Source organism: Cebus imitator, unplaced genomic scaffold (assembly GCF_001604975.1).
Source record: "Cebus imitator isolate Cc_AM_T3 unplaced genomic scaffold, Cebus_imitator-1.0 Scaffold467, whole genome shotgun sequence".
In the NCBI taxonomy this organism is placed as follows: domain Eukaryota; kingdom Metazoa; phylum Chordata; class Mammalia; order Primates; family Cebidae; genus Cebus; species Cebus imitator.
The window spans coordinates 1,586,871-1,592,461 of NW_016107782.1; positions in this window are offsets into that span (position 1 = coordinate 1,586,871).

A 5,591-nucleotide genomic window follows, 5' to 3' on the forward strand; every position below is an offset into this window, starting at 1 on the left:
CCCTGAGATGCCATGAGTTTCTTTTTCTTTGTTGCAGGATTGCCCTCAGCCATCACGGGGCCTTGATTTTTACTGTCTAAGCTGTATTTTTTCTGCCTATCCATTAGAAAGAAGATCGCTGTCTGGTTTGAACTAGAATTTCTCGCTGTTTCCCACTGGAGGTATATCATAGTCTTGTCTTCTCTTCTCTTCTGTCTCAGGAAACATGGTGGAGAATTCTCTTAAGAGACTTCAGATTCCTTTTCCTCCTTATGGGGGAAGAATTCACCTCAATCATATTTTCTTTCTTTATTTTTTTAGACAGAGTCTCACTGTTGCCAGGCTGGAGTGCAGTCGTGTGATCTTGGCTTACTGCAACCTCCGCCTTTGGGGTTCAGGTGATTCTCCTGCCTCAGCCTCCCAAGTAGCTGGGACTACAGGCACGCACCATCACGCCCAGCTAATTTTTTTGTTGTTGTTGTTTGTAGTAGAGATGGGGTTTCACCATGTTGGCCAGGATGGTGGCCAACATGATCTTTTGACCTCGTGATCCGCCTGCCTCACCCTTCCCAAGTGCTGGAATTACAGGCATGAGCCACCACTCCCGGCCTTCAGTCATATTTTCTAATGGCATCTCCTCCTCTCTTAGCTCTTTCTCAAGGCACTTTCCCATGTGCGAGAAGGAAGGAAATCTCCGTGTCAAAGCATTTTTCTTCCTACGGATTCAATTTTAAGGTGTTTATCCCCATCCTCTTTCAGGAGCATGGCTAGCTGAATGCTCTATGGAAGGGAGCAGCAAACAGAAGCTCAGTCCTCCCAGTGTTTAGCCCCTGTGACAAGGAGAATACAGCTGCTCCTCTTCTACTTTTGGTGATATACCCTTCGGTCATCATTCTAAAATCAGCACACCATCCTACATCCTTCTGGTGCAACCTTCAGATGGGAGAGAAATCCCTTCTTGTTACTTCCTGACTGCAGCCAGGCCCTCCACTGCCCCTCCTCCTGAAAGCATATGCTTTGTCGCCACTCAGATATGAACATTTTCCTGGGAGTAGCTGCTCTGCTAGGTTCTTGATACAGAAAACTTGCATTAAGCCTTTGAGAGGTTCTGGACCATTGGGTCCCAACTGTGACCTACTTAATATTTCTTAGTAAGGCTGTGCAAAGCCTTGTATGAATTTTAATCATCCTTGACATTATCTCCAAAAATGGTTGGGACTTTTGCTGATGGTTTTCTAAATATGGGCCAAATCTTTATGGAGGAAAAAAATGTAAAAGCTTTGCCTTGCTTTGAGATCCTTTAACTTTTATTTCATTAAAACAAATTTCTTATCAAAGTATAATGTGACTTCTAGTTACTCTATAACAATTATAATATTGCTATTTAAATAAAGTATATAATTTTAGAGCAACATTAAAATATAGCAACCATTTACTACTTTCTCCATTTGCCTCTCAAATCCATATGTTCTCTGTGATGTTACATCTCTGAGGAACACATCATAAAGTCATTGAGCATCCACTGGTGAGCCTGCAAGCTGAAAGATGCATAGCCTGTGTTTCAGTTCTGGCACTGATGAAGTTCTTTCTAGACACAGCACACCTGTTACCCTGTCACACTCTCTACCCTCCTTATAAAATTTTTCTTTAGGCTGATGGTTTCTTTCTCAGATCTAAAGATGGTTGACCCATCAATAACCTCATTTGTATTCCAGTTAATAATCATTTGAGTTATTTGCATTTATTGAAATTTTCTCTATTCCTTTTTCTCTCTAATTTTATATTTCCTGGTGCTAACTGTCCGATATAGAGCAGAGAATAGTATTGAGCTGCATGTGTAGTACTTCCAAATGTTGTGTCATCTTTCTCTGTCACCCAGACTAACAAGTTCTTTAACAGCATTACTCAGCATTATTCAGTTTTAACTTGTGTTCATCTCTGTTCATGTTATCAGTATCAGTGTTTCCAGAGGCAATTGTTTTATTTTAACCTAAATTATAGTTTAAATCAGTTTTACCTAAAAGTTTTTATTTGAATTGGTTTTACATTCAATAAAATTGAACATAGGTTTCTAATTGTCATAAGGTAAAATATGTTTGTGGATCGAGCATCACCTTTGGAACAAAACTGATCTGGATTGGAAATTTACTTTGCTACTAAATGGCTACAATCATGATCATTTTAAGTTCTCTGAGCTGGCTGGATGTGGTGGCTCACAACTGTAATTCCAATAACATTTTGGAGGCCAAAGTGAGAACATTTCTTGAGCCCAGGAGTTCAAGACCACTCTGTGCAACACAGTGAGACCTTGTGTCTACTAAAAATTTAAAAATTAGGCTGGGTACAGTGGCTCACGCCTGCAATCTCAGCACTTTGGGAGGCTGAGGTGGGCAGATCACCTTAGGTTAGGAGTTCGAGACCAGTCTGACCAACATGGAGAAACCCTGTCTCTACTAAAAATGCAAAATTAGCCAGGTGTGGTGGCGCATGCCTGTAATCACAGGTACTCGGGAGGATGAGGCAGGGGAATTGCTTGAACCCAGGAGGCAGAGGTTGCTGTGAGGCGAGATTATACCATTGCACTCCAGCCCGGGGAACAAGAACAAAACTGTCTCAAAAAAAAAAAAAAAAAGCCAGACATGGTGGCACACACCTGTAGTTCCAACTATTGGGAGGCTGTTGGGAGGATAATTTGAGCCTGGGAGATGAAGTCTACATTGAACGGTGATTGCACCACTGTGCTCCAGCCTGGACGACAAAGTGAGACCCTGTTAAAAAAAAAAAAAGTTACCTGAGCCTCTGTTTACCTCTCTATGAAATTTAATAAACCTAAAGGCCATATAGGTAAAATAGTACAATGCGTGGCATAGGTTAGGCATTTAATAAGTGGCAGTTATTATTACTGTTAGAAATATAGTTCCAAATTCAATGATGTAAAATATAGCAGGTTAGTAAAGTGTAACACATGATGACATTTGTGTTAAATATTTAAGCCTTTAAAATTAAGCAAATAGAATAAATTATGAGTTTAAGAAAATTAACATTATTTAACTTTTATCAAAATTTGGAAGTCAATTAACTGTTTATTCTGGTCAGAGCAAAGAATAAATTTTACCTTACATCACTGATTATTTAGCATAATTACTTTGACTTTTATGAACATGTTTTAAAATATTAAACATACATAACCTATAATAATGTGCAGTGTTGAATCATAGTTCTCCAAACACCTTTAAAACTGTTTTTAAAAAGGAATGTGTGTACCACATTCATGCACAAACAACTAGACTTACAACAGAGAAAGGGCAGCAGATAGGAAAAATAAATTTGAGACTGGAACTCTGCACTGGCTTTATTTCTCTGGACAAATCGTGTAACTTCTTAGAGCTTCAGTTCTTTTGTAGATCAGCTGTGTCCTCCAGTATTACTTCTTTATTAATATCCTATTATGATTATAAAAGACCTGAATGTTTATTCAAATGTGGTCTTTAAATATTTTTAGGGCACTCTTCTTCAGATTTAAATTTATTTATTTTTATTTATTTATTTGATAATATTTGATTTATTTAAATGTGGCCTTTTGCATTTGATGAAAGCAACTGTGTTGTTCAGTAGAAAAACATATCATAAACTCATAATATTTTAGCTCCTATTAGCAAAATAAGAACTTGGAACTCTCTAGATCTGTGGTTCCTAACTCTGACTACACATTCCTATAACCTAAACAGGTTTTAAAAATGTCAGTTCTGGCCAGGTGTGGTGGCTTATGCCTGTAATTGCAGCACTTTCAGAGAGGCCAAGGAAGGGTAGCAGATCACCTGAGGTCAGGAGTTTGAGACCAGTTTGGCCAATATGGCAAAACCCTGTCTCTACTAAAAATAATATGAAAATTAGATGGGCATGGTGGCACATGCCTATAGTCCCAGCTGCTCGAGAGGCTGAGGCACAAGAATTGCTTAAACCCATGAGGCGGAGGCTGCAGTGAGCCAAGATCGTGCCACTGCACTCCAGCTTTGGCGACAGGGCGAGACTATCTAAAAAAAAGTAAGTTCTTGTCTAGGCCCTGTGGCTCATGCGTGTAATCCTAGCACTTTTTGGGGGCCAAGGTAAAAGGATTGCTTGAGCCTAGAAGTTTGAAACCAGCCAGGGCAGCATATTGAGACCCCATCTCTACAAAAAACATGAGAAAATATTAGCTGGGTGTGGTGGTGTGCACCTGTGGTTCCAGCTACTTGGGATGCAGAGGTGGGAGAATCACTTGAGCCCCAGGTTGAGGATGCAGTAAGCAGTAATTGCACTGCTGCACTCCAGCCTAGGCAACAGAGCAAGACTATATCTCAAAAAAAATTGTCATTTCTTGGGTCCCTTCCCCTGCCCAGTTGAATCAGAATCACCGGGGTAGAACTTGACCTCTGTGTTTGTTAAAAGCTTTTTGGAGCCTAGAGGATTTTGATGCACACCAGGGACAGACAGCTGCTGACCTGGGCCTGTTGTTATCTAAATGTAATTTATTTTTAATTATAGTAGTATTTTTTTTCTCTTTTGGTGGAGGGTACATCTAGGAGTAAATATCTTCTCTGGCTGAGGAAAAGCACTTTTAACATGGGAGCCACCCCCCTGTTTCTTTTAGTGTATTGAACCTCAAAGTTTTTAAAGAAAAGTATAAACTTATTTCTTAGAGGTTAGTTTCTTAAGAGATTTTTTTTATTTTAGGATAGAAATACATGAACTATACTCTAAACACACTGTCAAAACGTGTGTGTGTATATATATATATATATATATAATTTTCAAATTACTTAAAAGGCAAATAAATATCTAACATAATTATTCTTTACTTCTAGAAAACACAAAAGACCTAGATGGAGATATCTATAGTTTATGATTATGTCGTTAGAAATGATAAAAGTACTAACTAACATTAATAGGCTCCTTGTATGCCAGGCAGTATTTTAAGTGCCTTAAGGCAGACTGTCATTCAACCCTCATAACAATCTGTTAAGTCGGTACAATATTAATCCCATTTTAGCCATGAGGACATTGAGGCACAGTGAGAAATTTTGCATTTATAAGTATTTTGTGAATATTATAATTAGGCATTCTGATTTGAACATTGAGCCTTCTTTTTCAAACATTTCTGTACTTCAGCAGTCTTTATTATTTCTAAATACTGCTACATTTTGAAATGCTAACTTTCATTAAAATATGTTTTACTCCTAAGGCAAAGCCAGAAGGCGAACTCTTCAAACAACTGAATCTCCTACACTGACATAGTTAGCAAAGCCAGAAAAAGCATTAGATCAAGTGGTTCATGCACCTGAGCTTTAATTGCTTTGCTTTCTCTATTCCCCAACTTTCAAAATTTGAAATTCATTTATCTAAAGTGTGATACTCAGAAATAGTGAGGTAGAGTGAAAAGAGCACAAGGAGACATAGACCTTTAATGTAGCTCTCACTTAGGTGTGTGATCTTGCAAAAATCCCCATACCCGCTGAGACTTCATTTATATGCTGGAAAATAGGGGCAGCAATAGTGATAACAACAGTAATCAGCAACAGCAATGTCGGTTTCTGCTATCTTTTCTTCACGGTATTGTTGTCATGGTCAAATAA